Genomic DNA, 18,753 nt, shown 5'->3' on the forward strand with positions numbered 1-18,753 from the left:
ACCAGTACTTAGGCTGGATTAAAGCATCTACCAATACTTGGCCATTGACATAGTTTATAATACTTACTATGACTACCAAGCAAATTTTCTTAACAGTTTAAGTTCAGCTTGTTATTAGGGACTACCTAAAAATCAATCTTATTCCTAGTTAACCATTTTTCCATTTAAATTTTAGTAACCAACTAATAGTACATAAATATGCTGCTAGACCGATAACTGGTCACTTGGCCTAGTCCTAGGTCCTGCGTCAACATAACCTTTTGCCCGAGTAGTTGGCCTATCGAAGAATTGCCAAAGCGAAACAGAATATTATAAAAATATTAATGAGAATGAATATTATATATAACACTTGTTAAATATTTGTAAAAAAAATGAAAGAAAGAAAAGTATATTGCACAACTCATGCACAATATTTGTAAGGGATTTAACCTGCGCTTTGAAAACATGAAAACATCAAACTGTTTATAAATAAGTTCATTAGAAATTCTAATTACCATGTCGTTTAGTTTTATTCAAAACAACCCCCTTTTTAATTAATAATTGAATATTTTATACTTTAGGAGGTTGCTTTTTGTGTTGGACAGAAGATAAAATTTTAGATGATGCAATTGTAAATCGTTGCCTATATTTTTATTAATTGTAGCTTTGATTTTTTTTAATATTTGGGGATAATCATCATCAATTTTTGTACAAAATGGTCGTAATTACTACAAAAAAAATGGTCTTCTAAAATGCTTTGCAACGTAAAACAGATTGATCAAGAACTAAAACTTGGAATTCTGGCCAATCAGACAAATTTCTCTTTGTTTGGCTAAGTCTTAGAATATTCATTTTTATTACATTATACCCATCCATCTTCCCTTCTTTTTTCCAAGTGCTAAGTGCCCTGAGTAGTGTCCTTTACAGGAGCCGGATGTAAAGCACTACAAAAAAAAAAAAAAAAAAAAAATTTGATAACTATTCAATTGGATGAATGTATAAGTAGATTTTGAATAAAGTTCCAAAACAGTTAAAAAATCATTTGTTTCTTATTTCAATCGTGAATTACGTGTATAGACTTACTACGGTGGCCAAGTACTAGTACATTTATTTTAAAGTTTGGTTTTGTACAATTTTTGAATAGATATGGAAGTAGAAAAAAATACCATTTTAAGATAAATGTATCTCTTAAAATTCTTTATGCTGATTTCCATTCAATTAATAGTAGTTTTTGTATCTGCTGGCAGATGTCTTCGGGGCAAGCATTAGGCCCGAAGGACTCTTTGTTCTTGCCCTGGTTGGATGGGCACCAGGTGCGAACTTTATTTTTTTTACTGAGGGCGCAGTACACGTCCAAAGGTAAAAAAAACGCCCAAAGTAGTAAATGGTACATTACGTCACTAGAGCACAGTGTACAAAAAAAACGCTCGAAGGATACGGTTCTTGTATGTTGGTGCCCGAGTCGTATATATTGTTTTTCTTACCAAGAGCGTAAAGTGGCAACTTTTTTCCCAGTGAATTACTTTAGGCTCTAAGGCAGAGAAGTACTTTAGACTCAGGAGGCACAAAAAATTTTACTGTTAGTAGGCTGAAATAAATTACGAGCACAGAATATGTGATCCGAGAGTGCAAAGCAGCAATTGCATTTTGCACTCATGATAAGGAAATTTTATGGAAAAAAATAACTGTTAAGTCATTCACACAAATTCTTATGCTACTGTGGACTATTAATATTTAATTTTTTTTTTTTTTTTTATTATAAATTTTGATTTTAGAAATGTGGAAAAACATTGGGCATCTATTATATTTTCCGACATTTTATGAATAGATTGTACATAACTGTATGAAAACATCACAGTTTATTTATAAAGTGTCAAGAATAATAATACTGTTTAAAACTTTTTACAAAGTCTAGCATGATTAAAGGTCTTCCATTAAAAGGGGTTCTAATTTACGAAGTTCTAATAAAGAATAGCATCCTTTCTCAAAACTTTAAGTCAAACATTTTTTATTAACTTATTACTCACAACTTACTTTAATTTTTAAACTAAGGACACAAATTTTCTGATTGGCTAGTGAAAATTGTGTATTCCAATTATCGATGAGAAATACTTTAAAGTAAGTGAAAAAATATCTTTATTGCAATTTTGACATGCTTGAAGTGCTAGTTTTATACTGCAGATATAATTATAAAATGATTTTAATAACTTTGATTTTAATAACAAATTATAATTTTGTTTTTTAAATATGTGAAAAAAGAATCTCTTATTTTATCATTATAATCCGTTTCATTTTCAATTTATGAAAAATTAAGAGAATAAACATTATTTTAAGCTAAAGAATGTACAACAGTATAATTTACGAAAACTTTATAGAAAATAATATTTTGGTGGGTTTTTTGTTTTTAAGCTAAAACAATTTTTTTACGTTTGAAGTTGGAAGAATTACAAAAATCGTATTACAGAAGATTTTAATATAATATAAAAAGTCACAAAATTTATAATTTTTTTTTATAATAACTAAGAGGCTTTACTGACTGGGCGCTCTACGCACCAACCCGCTTATTTCTAACAATTATTTGATCTAAATAAAATGATTAAATTTTTAAAATAAGTCCAAGCTCAAACGATAAAATGACCTTGATTAGCTTTAAGGGCGCTAGATTTAGCCAGCGCTTGTCTTCTCAATCTCATGTGTACATTTACGCGTATCGCCTTTCGTCACTTAGGACCAATCAGATCACGACGTGTTCTATCGAAAGTCATGGAATACTGATTCTTTTGGGATAGATAACTCTTAGATTAGAAAATTCATTTTGTCATCCATTTAACGTATGAATGTTTAAAGTAGATTTCTCATAACAACGTAAAAACACTATAGAATCAATACTGTATCGATAAATTTTTTATGTGTTGTTAACTAAATGAACGGCAACTAAAAAAATATTTTTAAAATAATATGTCAACAGAATAACAAACTTTTCATTGTAGACGGACCTACAAGGATAAGGCAGAAGTTTTTTTTATACTAATCCTAAAATTATTTTTTCACTTTTAAGTAGAAAAACTCCATCCCTGGCTGGGATTTGCATTGCATTTAATTAACTTCCAAAAAATGTAACCAACAAAAGAATTTTATTTATTTTTTCTTATTATGGGCACAAAATGCAACTGCTACTTTGTGCGCTTGGGCCACACTTAACGCTCTTGTAATCACTGTAAGCCTATGAGCAGAAAGATTTTTTGCACTCTTCGGGCCCAAAGTGATTTACTGGGCGCAATATTGCACTTGGCGCCCTTGGTAAGAAAAACATACGCGACTCAAGCACCAACATGCAACAACCGCACCCTTCGGGTGCTGATGTTTCTTCTTTGTGCTTTAGTGACGTTATGTACCATTAGATTTAGTGAATAATAGAACAATTTCAAAAAGATCAAAGTAAAAGGAAAGAAAGTGGGAAGGAGTAGATTTATTAGTATGGAATAAGACTTGTATGATTCTACAAAAAAGCTTTGTAAATATATGAGGAGACAAACTAAACACAAAATAATTGTGTTTTAAACTTTTACACTGAAATTAAATGAAATTCACCGAAAACTATAGTAGTTATTAAATTAATATTAAGGAGAATAAAGTTAAGTTTTAATAATATCAAATATAAATTAAATCCCCGAATATGCTTGAAAATAATTCTTTTAATTTTTCCGTTATTTTAATTAAGTTAAATATTTTATTCCCCTCAGAACTTCGATGGCTTAGTTGTTAGTGTGCTAGCCTCCTAAGCAAAGATACTTGAGAGTTCATGGGTTCAAATCCCATAAACATTATCAAGACTTCTTTCTCGGGCTTTTTCAATAAGATAAAGAGTACCCAGGATGCCAAAAACCACTTATGTAATTTTTTAAACAAATAGTTGAATTTTTTGGCGATGTCTAGAATTTCAGGGACTTCCTTTTCAAAGGAAAGTCAACACCTAGTCAGCTCATTGGGTAGAGAAAGTGTCGGTTACAAAAATGTCGGTACAGTGAGTTTTATAGTTAATTTTTAATATCTTCCTGTTGAACTTGATAATAGCTGGGGTGTTCTTGAGACAATCGCTGCGCCTTGTAATTAATACCCAGAAGGATGGATGACCGAATCATCTGAGGGGAACGTTGTAGGGGGCCTGCACATAAGACTCGTATACTTGGGGAAAAAGATGGTAATTATGGAAATAGAACGAGAGAGGTAAAAATTAGAAACATAGAATACGTAAAAAACCTTGGGTATACGTGAAATCTAAATACCAATACTAATACGAATACTAATAATAGTTTGTAGCGTGTTACATTTTATTTTAATAATATTATTGTTGAGCTATAGATAAAACTTAATTTTTTGTATATTTATTTATGACATGATAGTGATACGTCTATAGATTTAATTTATTTATACATATGTTATGTTCTAATAGAAACCGTGGAAGTATCGCTACATTAAGGTGGTTCCTTTTAATGAGTAGCCTTACAGAGCTCTACTTAATCACAAGGAGACAGAATGTCCTAGTCTCTTTGTCAAATTTGATCAGTAATACTATGCTTCTGTACAAATTTGTGTAACATATTTACACATACATTTATCCATACGTATATCTTATTCCAAAAGCTAACCTGCCTCTTATTTAATCCTTTGGCTTAAACATCAAAACAAACTATTGAAATATTTTTTTGTACAACAAATAAGTTTTTCATTAACCTTGATTTCTTGACAAGAAATAGTTTTGTATAAGAAAATAGTATCAAAAATATATTCAGATTATATACATGCATGTGGAAAAAATTCATCTTAACGCATATAAAATGCATACGTGGTCCAAAATAAGCTGAAAAAGCCACAACGTTTGGTACATAAGTCAAAATCTCCCATTAAACGTAAACAAAAATTTTAAATTATTGGTAAGTTTATAAATTTTAAGAAGTAAAATGCCATTATATTTCAACCGTAGATGCGTGAAGATTTACTTTACAGTAGATGGCCACATGAATGCGATGGCTCAGCTTTCACAATAAAAATGTAACTTTTAAAGATACCAGATAACAGAGCACAACAAAATATGTAAAAGTATAATTGTTTTGTCTTTTAAGAAGATTTGTATTCCGCTATTTGTTTTTCAAACTGAAAATTTTATTTTTATTTTAATGAGATTGTCGCTCTGGAAAAGTAGTATAACACTTATTTTCTGTATTAGTGTGTGATGTTGCTTCTTTTTTTGTGTACAAAGAATTCTTCTTGATATTTTTATTTACGGGAATAATTTTTTTTTTTTAATTTTGGGTATTATTTTTCGCATTACCGAGTATTGGAATAAGATTTTTTAAATATTAGTAATAAATATTTGATAAACTACGTATAAAAATGCATTTTCACAAATATTACGTAGTTTTTTTTCAAGTAAAACATATTTTTATTCATTTTAATTAACGTTTTAAGCGAAATAATAGATTGCTGACATGTCGTCTACCAATTCTTCACACTTCCCAGATGATTTCATCGTAGTTTTTTTTTTTTTTAATAATAGACCATAGCAATAACGAAGCTCAAAGTTTTGCACAAAAAATTCTAGCTTTGCGCTAAGGACTAGGGCAGTATCATCTGCTGAAAACATCATCAGTCTCCTCTTTGGTGGTTTGTCCCAACTGCGTACTCACTGGAAAAGTATTTATTAATCAGGCCCGCTTTCACGATCAATGGTGAGTGGTTACCTCATTGACCCGCAGCTGGTTCTTAATCGTTAAGCATAATAAGAAACAAGTAAAAGTATTACAACTGGCTCTTTTGAGAGCCATTATAAATCTTGACGTTCACTAAACCACTATCAATCTTATTGGTTTTTTTAAACGTTAAACGAACTCGCCAACAAGTATATGTTTCACAAGCATTTCTGACAAATATTTTGAAGCGAATTTTGACTACGATTCGACCACCAACAGACTACATAAATCTGGATACTTTTAAACCAAATCAGTCATTCACGGAAAAATAATGCTTTTTATTTAATAATAACTTTAACGGAAAATTTTTATGATCTTCAGGAGATATTACATTTACTCTACTATTGCTGTATTCTATTCATTTTTTCTGAAATTTTGAGGTTATTATTAAAAATATAGTTTTGTGAAACATGCACGTACTTTGATGATTTTGTAAAATCATCGATTATATTTAATTAAAACCAAGCTGTTAACTGTAATAGCTATTTAAAATAGTATTTCTAATTTTATTTTCTTTGATTATATTACAAAGTTAATTCGCCAACGTTGCTTGGATGCCAACGTATCTGATGTAACACCAGGGAACGTTGAGAAAGAGCGCTGCAATCCATTTCAACGCTTTCAAGCGTCGTGGTATTGTCTTGACCAATCTGGTGCTTTAACAGCAAGCCAGAAAATCACTCAGACCAGGCAGTTATGTTTGCTGGAAACTTAAGTCTAGAAAGAGTTTAGCTCACTTGTTTTTTTATAGTCATTAAACGTTGAACTAGCACTCCAACAATGTATTACAACTTAACAGATTTGGACAAAAACAGTCCTTAGGGCTCACGAAAGCTTATAACTAAGTTTAGAGTTGTAAGAAGACAAATTAAAAAAAGAAAAATTTTTTTTTACTTTTTTGATGCCTTAATTTTATTTGATTTCTTTCTCTGATTTTCTTAACCCCCCACTGTCATTTCCAGAAAAAAGTTAGGCAAATTTCTTTTAATGTCTTTGTTTTTTTTCTTTTGATTATTCTTTTCAATTCTCTTTTATTCAGTTTTCCTCCTTTCTTTCTTACGTTCCCGTAATCTTGTTTGGGTTTTTGGGTTTGTTTAATTAGTTTAATAATAATCTAGTGAAGTATATTGAAAATAAAAAAACCGATAACTTGATAACCTTAAGCCATTCTTAGATTTTTTACATGACTCTCCGAAATTGCTTTGTTTACTGGAAAAAAATTATGAGCCCATTTGACCATTGCTGAGTAAAATGTGATGAAATTGCTTAATATATTTGTTCTGAACCAAATAAGCTTGTAGTGCCAACTGTTTTTGGGGTACTCAACAAAACTGTTACTTACAAAACTAGATTTGTTATTTGTATCAAATGTGGCTTTCGGTATATAAGTTACTATATTTTATTTTCATTAATAATATTTTTATTGTAGATAACCGCATATTTACATACAACCTGAAGGAATTAAAAAGTTCACTTTCCCAATTCAATTTTCTCTATAGCCGCATTTCGAGCTCAGTGGCCCCCCACCACCAAAACGAAGAAGCTTCCTTTTTTAAAATCAATTTTTTTTCACACTTTAGCTGCGTATGATAGTACGTCATTGCAGGATGTTGTAGAGCAAGTCTCGATTACCAAAGATTACCAAAAGCACGTTTGAAAAATTGGTTTACTTTGGCCTAAAACTTTTTTATGGCCATTTTTTGGAAGATCCTTTTTTCAGTTTTTCAAAAGTTTTTCGAAAATTTTTGGAAAATTTTAAAATATTTTCTAAGCTTGTGTATAGCGTGTACAGTGTTGAGTGTTGTACCAGTACGTGGAAATCAGGCAATGCTCGCCTTCAATTCCACTTAACGCTCCCAATGAAAACAAAAGACAATACAACAGTTTTTGGGACTTCGCTTTATATATTACTAAGATGAGATTAATATAATTTCTGCTTTTTTTACTTTAAGTAATACAGTAGTATTTTATTATTTTATTTTTATTTTGAAAAAGTCTTTTTAAATAACCATTAAAACTACTGAATTTTTGATTTAGACCTTGTTTTTACTTAGACCTTGACGTCAACTAATATAAATAACTCAATAAAAATCTCAGTCTTGAAATTACTGAATACGTTATTTTTTTTGGTGAAAACAGAGTGAAACTGGAAGGTATGGGCTGGTACAAAGATTTAATTTTAAGTTAACTTGTCATTTACAACTTATTTTTTACAGCTGTAATTTATGTAGTTCAGGTATGTGTGACATCAAAGACAATTTTTCTCTTCAGCGTTATTATCAGATCATCATACGCAATAATTTATATGCTGTTTAATGGTACTTGTGCTATATGCTATAATACTGACAGTCTTTCTGATAGTAAATTGCTCCATGTTACAGCAATGCCGTTTTCGAATGATGGCACAAAATAAACTTCCTATATTATACACATGGAGAAATTTAGTCACATGTGTAGTAGATGGCACTACATATGAAAACAGCGATACTACAAGTAAGGTGAAACAACGTTAGCACGCAACGAAAACAACAGTGCAGCATATGCATTTGATGTTTAGCTGCCAGTGCGCCTCTTTTTTCTGTGTAGCGCACCAAATTTTTTGCTTATATATGTAGCAGCAAAACATTATCCGACGTTGAGTGTACTAATAATGTCTGTAGACACACTCATTCTTATACATGCCAAAACATACGCGAGCTCTGGCACACCCACACTCGCTGCACACATATTTCTGGGACTAATATCCAACAATTTACAGCCGCTGGAGGTAGGAGAGAGAGATCACGTGACCATGTCGAAAAATTATTTCAGTTTGTAGAAAGTAGCTTGCAATTTGATTGCTTATTTAATATATAAAATATATTTAATTGCTTGCACTAAATTTCAAAATTTTCCATTGATGTTAGCATTAAAACATTGCGATAAGACTGGTAAGAACAGTACAACCCAACGATTATTAACTTATTCATCTTTACCACGCATTGTAACTATGTAAGTAATACTTTTATCTAAGATCTGCTACGATTAGTAGGGTAGCCATTATCTACTGCTTAAGTTTCTTATACTAAGGCCCATAAATCATACTGTTTGAAATCATATTAAATAATGATGAATCTGTTGGGCATCTTCTCATTTAGCCGAAATGACATTTTTTATTTTATCTTGCTAAATTTTCGTTTTCGGTAATTGAAGTATGTACATGTGAGGTAGATCCAAGTATCAGCTTCACCGTATGTTGCTTTTTTAGAGGACATCCATAAGCTTTTTAAGTTTCAAGTAAAGTCTTTGAAACAATGTGATGCCTGTCTTAGGTGTTATAATTTTTGTGTAATTTATTTTTAATTTCGACCACCCAGGGGTACATGTGAAGGGGATAAATAAATATGGACATCTAAACGCACGTACGTACGGCTTTTATTATTTACTACATCTCGTAGATAAATGTTATTTTCGACATACAGTTGTTTTTGTTGTGTTCGCGAGTAAAACAAACGATCTGTTATTTTACCCACATATCAACAAAAAATTGATTAAGTTAATTCTTATCACAAATTAGGTAATGTATACTATCAGTTCTCAAAATAAATTGTTAAGATTTGAACTGCATGCACGAATTAGCATGCATAATCCATTTCCAGTTTCCAAATTTATCTACTGTTCGAAATTTATAATAGGTTTTCGAAATTTCTTATCAAAGGATAGCAATCATGCATCATTTTTTGTAATAGTTTTGTTGATAGATAAGTTAGAAAATGATTCTAATGCTCACTAATAACCTAGAGATTTAATAATAACCTACGAGATATACAAGCAATTCTGATACACTTATCATCGTATCAGTCAGCACATATTATAGTTAGTTGCACTTTCATATAAGCACTCTCAAAATCAGTGTCAAGATCGAGCTATATTTGAATAATTTTTCTTTGAATATACCACCAAACCTATGCTATTGTGAGTATAAATACACACGCTATTGAGATGTGTGAAGGTGCCTCGTATGTCATAGAGATACTCATTTTGCGAGAGCTTGCAACGCTTCTATCAATGCCGCCGTCGTCGCTGCTCTGCTCTTCAAAGGGCTATTGTACATTTATTTGATACTGCAAGAAATGGCAAAATTTACCTATATATTTGATACTTACTTTTTATAATATACCTTGAACATAATGGTCTACCCTGATAACACAGGTGACGAAGAGGCTATTGCAGTCGCCTAGTTTTCCCCGTTCACCAGTGGCTACTCTTTTGTGTTACTTGGGTAAAGGGTAGATCTCCATGACAGCGCGAACTTGAACTGTGCTCTAGGTAAGGTAGATAACAAAGCGGCAGATCTTCAGGGCAGTATGAACTGAAGCGATTCTAAGGGCATTGGCAAATTATTGCGCCGAAAAGAAGCATAGAAGAGTGGATATTCATACATAACATTGTGAGTAATCCTGAAAAGTTGTGTACTGAGGGTCAGAAGACATAAGAATCTGACTACGTTCCTACAAATAACTACTGACGTGCCTTCTAATACGTGTTTGAAGCCATACGAATCCAACTTTGTACTTATAAGTCCTCATTGCCTCCCATTCTTCTTAAAGGCGTATCCTAGAAATACTAATCCACATGAATGTATGATGTTTCGTGTACTGTATGAACTCTACAGTAAAATTATATATTGTATTCCAATGAATACATCTATGGACAATTACGACCCGCATAGCTTTTTCGATGACAAACACACTTAAGATTAGAAATTACAATTTACTTAAATTTTCTACTTCAAGAAATTTTCAAGAAATAAGTGAGAATAAAAAAAATATCCTCCCTGGGTGCGGATCGTACACACAACCTCCTGTTCACTAAAAAGTTCCTCTACCACTTGAGCTACTGAAGAGCCGTACATTCACTTGCCCATTAACATGATAGTAAGTATATCAATATTACTTGTGTACCTTATAGAGTCACATTAAATCTTTAGTTCGTTAGCAAACATTAAAATAATTTTTTAACTTATGTATCAAAACCAAGCTTGAGGTAAAAATAGCTCCAACAAAGCTGGGAATGGGAACTTACATTACTCTATGGTGTGAGTGAATGCATAGCTCCTTAGTCGCTCAAGTGGCAAAGCAACCGTCTGGTTAACAGAAGTTTGTGTATTTGATCCACACTTGGGGAATATATTTTTCTCATTTTTACTTATTTCTGAAAAGCTGCTTGAAATGGAAAATTAAAATAAACTCTAATTTTTTGTCTTAAGTATATTTGTCACCGAAAAAAAAACATGGGTGGTTTGAAGGACGTTCATCACAGTTAGCGGAGAGAAAACTAGATTGTGGTGAGGAGGAAGCGAAAATGCAGCAGTACCGGCAACTCTTTTACATAGATAAGTATACCTGTATCTATGCACCTGAGCCTACTTTTTTCATTTTATTCCAAAAATAACTGGTCAACCCCTCTGAACATTTAATATAATATTAGTATTGCGTCATGCAAAAAAATTAGATGAAATCTACTCACCATTTCCTCATAAATTTCATTTTTATGTGACTCCTTGATACGGTAACGTTTTAAATTAAAGTTTTTTCAACATTTAATATACAAAAATTGGTATTGTAAAACGATCTCAAATTGAACGTGTGACTTTCGAACATCGTTACCAACATCCTGCTAAAATTTTAGAAATATCGTACAAAAAAACGCTGTGTGTGATGAACGGCCTTAAGAGTGCTTACATAAAAGTGCCGCCATCTATATGTATCAATTAATACGATGATGAGTACATCGATATTGTTTGTGTAACTCGTAGAGTTGAGACTTGATCTGTTAATATTTTTTTAAAAACAGTATCTGACCAAATAAAAATTTGTTCTGCCTTAGGCGTGAAATAAATATGTAAGTATTGCCGACTTCTGTCCTTTTTAAGTATTAAAAAGCCTGTCAAGTGATACACTTGGCCTCAAACTTTGAAAGTTGTCATGAAATTTCCTTTTCTGATCTCTTCACCTCTAAATAAAATTATTTAAAATTGAGTATTACTCCGTTTGATATTGTTAAGGAAATGTATTAATAAAGAATGTTCTTTTATTACCACTAGGGGACTTCGCCCTCTGTGCGCTCTGTGTGCCAACACTCCAAACTTTTTTTGATTAAACATATTTCTTATAATTATTTAATCTAAATCGAATAATTAAATTTTAAAAATAAATCTAAGCTCAAACGAATAAAATGACCTCGATTAGCCTGTAGGGCGCTAGATGTAGCCAGCGCTTGTCTACTTAATCCCATATGTACATTTGAATGTACCACCTTTCAATCCTCACGATCAATCACGGCGTATTCTGTCGACAGTCACGTGATACTGATTCTTTTAGGATAGAAACATGTAATCAATCCAAAAGGATTTTCAATAAGTCAAAAGAAGCTTTACCACCAGAGTAACAGTGTTCCGAAGTCTTATCTCTCAATTTTTTAGCACCAAAATGAATACTAATACCTGTTATTCTACCTGTTTGAATAGCTGAAAGAATTAAGTTATTCAAGTCAGGGTTATAATAGAAAGCTGAACTGTTACTTAATTTTTTATTTATTCATCGGTTTTGATGGTGCTGTTCGAATTTCAAAAAATGTTCTGCGTCAGTTTCTTGACACCTAGAATTGCATACATCTAATACGTGTAAAGTATTTCTTTCGATTGAACCTATTGCAACTGTAGTCGTAGTTGAAACTTTCTTTAACTAAAACATATTGAGTTGTAATATATTTGTTGGCGAGGTAGTTTAATGGTAGATGAAAGGATCGGTGAGCCAACGTTTTCTTAACTAAAGTTTTCAGCAAAAACGACTGCCTGGATATCTCAGGGTTGTTTTTTTCTGCCTACTGTTACAGCATCAGACTAGTTAGGAAGAAAAAAGGTGAAAATTCGTTCGCGTTCGCTCAAGTTTATTTTTTCTTCGTTGATTTAATATTTTGTTTACCGAGCGCAGACCAAGAGAGGATTGGTAATTTCTGGTTGAATGGGAGGATCGTTGGTCGCCATATTTTTTAGCCTTGTGGTAAGGTGCCCTGTTCTATATAGTCTCTTGATGAACGAATCGTTATCGAAATTCGCTTTAAAATATATCATGACATTTTTAGAGTAGTGGCAAAAAATGTATTTGTTATCAAGGTTGTTCTACTTTAGATGGCCCTAAAAAGACCGATGAAGATGATGGCGGTTTACTGGCTGCAAAGATTTATGATGACCCTGAAAAGGTTCAATGGTGATGCATTTAGTATGTCTGATTAATACTTCTTCTGCAGGTATGCTGTTGGGAGAAACCTCCGAGAAGAAGCTTATTTTTGTCTGACGTCCTCTGGTGTTACACCAGAGACGTTGGCGCTTCGAACGTTTTTTTTTTTTTTTTTTTTTTTTGTAGGACTAGGTCATCTTCTCATTCTAGGGTAGAGTTAGGGCGTATGTCGCTTGGTCAATGAAGACTGTAAAAGTCGAGAAGGTGGTAACGGGTCATTAGTAACTGCGGTATCTATCTTCGCGAAGAATAGCTCTATTCTTGACGTCTGCCTGTAAACGAATATTGTAATCGACATTTTGCTCAGAACTCTTATCACCACTTTGATTGCAGGTGGATAACGCCTCCTAGTAGATCCTACTGATCTGAAGCGCAAAGTTAGCATTTTTTGCAAAACTTAAAACTTTTTTTTGCTACTGTATTTTTTGAGAAAAAAACTATGCGGAAACCATCTAGGAAGTGTCAAGCATCAGTATGCGAAATTTCAGCTAGATCGATTGAGTTTTTTTCGTGGTTAGTTATTACAACGTTTTTTGGAACCTTTTTTTAGTAAGAAGTCGGCTTTATTTATTCATACTGTAATGCATGACTTTTGTTTAGTTTTGATTACGATTTAATAAAAATGATAACAAACGTATTGTCTCAGTGATGATTTAAACTAGAAAAAGGAGAGAATACGATAAATAGAACAAATGACACACAAAATAATTGACTTTAAAATAATACATACATAGTTACATAAGTCTATTGCCGTAGTCTTTTGTTTGCACAACTTTTATGATTATTTAGTTCATTTCTTCTTTATTTCTTGTAATTTGTAATAGTTTCAACGTGAGCACGCATATTTATCGACAAACACTACTATGGTGAATCATGCTGTTGCATTTAATTTGCGCTTTGTTGACAAAAGCTCGTTTCTGAAAATCCCCTCTATAATGTTATCATTTTGTACTATAAGATGACACCTTAATACACGTTTGTTAGTGAGCAAAACTAGTTTATTATTTATCTACAGCTTGATAAAAATAGAACTATTATTACATTACTTTTTAGTATATATTCGGCGCTGCTTATCTTGAAATTTTGAGACTCAAGTCATTGTGATTGCATTTTCAATTTATAAAAAAAATAATGTGACATGTTACTATGTATTTTTCTTATTTTTTCTGTTTGCTCGAAACAGGCTGTCAGTATGCAACCAGAACTTTGTATGCATTTCGTAATTCAAACATTTAGGCCGTGTGCCGTAAAATTAAAATATGTTATTTAACAAAAAAAATTTTATTCAATTTTAATACAATTAAGTTACAAGTATTTGTCTGTTTTTCAATAAACAGAACAGAAACACATCTTAGTATAGGAAAGTATACTTTTAAAGAGGCCAACTTTAATTGATGAAACTTCGTGTTAAATAAAGATGCATGAACATTTTAACATGTATTTCTGTTGTGCTTGATTATATTTTATGTCTTAAGAGCAAAATAAAGCAAAAGATCTGTGCTTTAATAATAGTTATCTATTGTCTCTCAAATTTTCTTCCCAAATAGTGTTCTAAATATTTCTTTTCTTTTTAGCTTGTACTTGTACTGAAAAAATAATTAAGTGAGTTTTATTAAAATTCTAATATTAATATAAAAGATTCCATTGTTAAAAACTTTTTCTCTGAAATTTGTTTGTTGGCATTTGAAGTGTGAATACTAATATAAAGTTTCTTTTATACAAAATAAAAAGTACCGAAATAGCCGTTTAGAACATGATATGATTCTAAGTATAAAATCTTACTGTCAATAACATCTCCTATTATGTAAAAAAATTCATGTTATTTGTTCATCTTGAACCTTGTATCATTCAGAATTTGTAATCTATACAAAAATTATTCCTTGTCATTTGGATTTTTTCTATGTTCAAAACAAATTTATATAGTGTCAGACTCTAAGTTTGTCTGAAACATTTGTTAAGAACATTTTCTGTTAAATCTGTTCAACATTTATCAACACCTGTGACTATATCCTTGTCCATACTATAATGCGATGCAACATTTTTTTTCTTCACATCATTCAATATTGTATAGATTAAAAAAAATTATAATTTTTATAAGTAGTTGTATTACATTACTTAAATTTAAATGAGAAAACTTATCGAACTTTTCTCAAGATACGTATGTGCTTACCCAATTTTCAGGAGTGCTAGAACATTATGTTTTTTAATTGCTAATACATAGCAAAAAGTTGTAACTATTTTTATCTACTAATCTTAATTTGACTTATGATTTTGTAGTGAAAAATAGTGGCCATAAATGTGATGATTTAACTGTTCGGGATGTTATACTTTAGTACGAATTCGTGAAAACTGATTAAATCCAGCAAAAATCATTGTTGAATATTAATAACTTAACTTTGATAATTTAGTGTACCAGGAATTTTAAGGTTTAAGAATTATTTCTTATGCCTTGTAACGGGTGATTACATAATGTGTACGAGAGGGAGAGGAAGGAGAGACAGGCGCCTTGCGGTGCGTATCAGCGCGGGACGCTCTGGGCCATTAGGCCAGAAGAGATTAGGTATAGGTAGGATACATACGTGCGTCTCTTGCCCGCAAAGCACACCAAGTCATCAAGGGACAGTCTCGCCATTGCCTTGTCAGCGCCTGCCACCTTATGCCTGCGAACAAGTGACTTGCCAGCCAGATACCAGGATGAGAATTCCTGTTGAACGACCATCTGTTCGGCCAACAATCGTAAACACGAGGCTACAAAAAGCCAGATAAGCGCAGTGCGTGTGAGAAAATCATCATAGCCGCATTATCTCTCTCTGCACGCAGAGGAAAAAAATGGCATTATCGCATGAGAGCGTCAATGCGATAAACCTGTGCGACACACCATGCGCTTTTACTGTAGCTCCTATGACCTAAGCGCAGACTGCTATGTAGATATGGCGTCGCCGGTGTCTATGCCGTAATGTCATCATGAGACATGAGCCTATCGCCAGAATTTAATGGGCTTAAAGCAGAGAGTTGACACCTTAAGAATTGACTATAGCTATGGGCAAAACGCAAAGTGGCGATAGAGCTTTGACCGTTGCCGTCTTGCGTTTGCTTCTCCCACTTTTTGTTTTTACATTATATGCTTTCTGCAGCAGGCACGCACTCGTTGCCTGCGCAGCTTATAAGTACCTATATATATATATATAAATCTATCAATTCGAAATTTAACTCATTGATTTTCTATGTGTACTTAAGGTTGTACAGGACACCTCTTTTACGCTGGAGTGCACGTTTCAAAACAAAAATTTTTTATCAAGTCCTCTTAATACTTAACGATAATATTGTTAGTAAATTATTAACATAGAGTGCGGCTAAATCAAGAAAAAATTTTGTTTGAACAAATCGCTCAATTATTTATAATAACATAGCCATTTAAAAATAATCTACTTAACGCTTGTTAACTTATAATCGTTTTCCGATTTCGATCCAAAACCTTTTCGTCTCTTGAGAAGTTGATTATCTACAATCGTCACTTTTTTTCTTTGCAGAAAAAAAAATAATTGTTTACGATCATTTTTCTAAAAAGTAATTTTTTTGACTCAAGTGACCAATATTTTACAATCAAATCAAGTTACAATTGTAGATTATTACTGTCTCAAGAGACTGAAAGGCTTTAGATTGAAATCGAAAAACAATTATGTAAGTTAACAAGCGTTAAGTAGATTTTTTTTAAATGCCTATATTATTATTATAAATAACTGAGCAATTTGTTCGAAAAATTTTTTTCTTGGTTTAGCTACACTATATATTCATAATTTATGCACAATGTTATCGTTAAATATTTAGAAAACTTGATAAAAAAATTTATTTGAAACGTACACTCTAGCGTAAAAAGAGTATTCTATACAACTTTAAGTACACATAGAGAAACAATGAGTTAAATTTCAAATTGATAGATTTACAATTTAATTTATACCTCAATTACAATTTACAAAAATTGGGTGGTCATTAAGCATACTCCAAACCCAAAAGAATAAAAGTGGACGCTAAAAAGAGTAATTGCTTGATTTTATTCTTTTCGAAGTAGTAGAAAGCCAAAATTACTCTTTTTAAATAGTAGTTTTTAAGATTTCTCCTTTTCAAAAGAGTAATATTCAATTTTTAGTATCTTCTCATTTTTTTAGATATGCTAAGAAGCATCAAAACCGCTATGCTGATAAGGGAGAGTGGGGCAGTACCGGCTCCCTAAGCTAATTAAATTATTGTACCGAAATTTTTTTAAATTTAATGATCAAAAATATTTAATAATGGAGACAAATACCTAAAAATATAATTTAAGCCCTCCATGATTATATTAAAATTAAATGTGCATGTGAATAATAAAAATAGAAATTGTTTGAGAACGGGGCATGGGCCGTCATAGAAAGGTATGGTCCGTCATGTGGTGGGGAACATTTGGCCTGAGGATTACCTGTAAAATGATTTCATGCATCTTCTATGTATATGAATTAGAAATTAATTTATATGTTTATTGAAACATATTTTACAAAATAAAATTAAGTTAAAAATATGGAATAAGGAAAAGAATACACAGTATAGAATTTATTTTCAGAATTTTATTTTGAATCACATTTTTGGTTCTTATTATTTGGACAATGAAAGAAATATTAATACGTAATGTCTTTTAATGTCAAACAATTTTTATAAATTCTATATTTTATATTTATTAGAAACATTTTAGTAACGATTTTATTAACGATTTTATTAACATATGACTATTTTTACAACAATATTTTATCAAAAATAATCAGTCTTATTTTTTATGTGCATTATAAAAATAATTTTTTTTTTAAGAAATAATTGTTATCTTACTTTTTTTAAATTTACATTACTCTTATTATAAATAATTATAAATATATTCAAACATTACTTGTCTTTCCCTTTAAAGTACTATTGTATGATGCTGCTACTCTATCCTAAAGTATCGTTCTGGGAATACTGGACTCTGATGCAGTATTTTTAATTGATTTTCCATCTTGTACTTTTTCCAAGGCTAGCATCATTTGTTCATCTGACAAACACACTTTTTGAAATTTTTTTTGTAATGCCTAACCATTTTATGAACACTTTTTGTAAGAGCTGTCAGATAGTTTAAAAAATTATGGTTAAACGACAACCAAGCAGCAGACGAAACTTTTCAGTTAAAACGCCTGTTCAACTGTTGCCACGCATCCAGCTCAGGCCAGCTTGTGCCCCACCATGGGAGATGGACTGTGCTTCACACGAGACCTTGTTTAAATAATTTATATTATTTTTAATAATAGATCTAAAAAAAAAAAAAAAATCTGGATATAGTTGAAAATTCAAATTTTCAAATATGCTAACTTAGATTTGTGTTACCTAAATATTTCAGTGTTGAATCAGAGATTGAAATTTTCAAAAAACTCATACCAAGTACCTATTGAAAATTAAATCAGTCTACTGTAAAAAAATTACTTTTCTCTCTTACAACTTATGGAGATAAATTAAATAAAAACATTAAATAACCAATTCCAAATAGATTTTGTTGGCAATATGCATCAGTATAAGAAAAAATTAGGGTGTTGGAGTTACCCAACGGACGGCGCATACCCCGCTCTCCCCTACTTCTGACTTGTAACAAACATTATCAGTTTGCAACTGCTGTAGTAAAGAAATGCTGCAAACCAGATTTATTGATGTAATTATCACGTAAAATTAAAAATTATACAAGTTGAACAAGA

General features: G+C 31.5%; 1 protein-coding gene across 2 annotated transcripts in view; it reads left to right on the plus strand.

Annotated features, from left to right (window-relative positions):
• pps (protein partner of snf) overlaps window positions 1-18,753 on the plus strand; it is a 285,519-nt gene that overhangs the window by 145,229 nt on the left and 121,537 nt on the right. The window lies entirely within an intron of this gene.

Source organism: Copidosoma floridanum, unplaced genomic scaffold (genome assembly GCF_036245765.1).
Source record: "Copidosoma floridanum isolate Cflo_tuat_1 unplaced genomic scaffold, Cflo_Japanese_pri ptg000005l, whole genome shotgun sequence".
In the NCBI taxonomy this organism is placed as follows: domain Eukaryota; kingdom Metazoa; phylum Arthropoda; class Insecta; order Hymenoptera; family Encyrtidae; genus Copidosoma; species Copidosoma floridanum.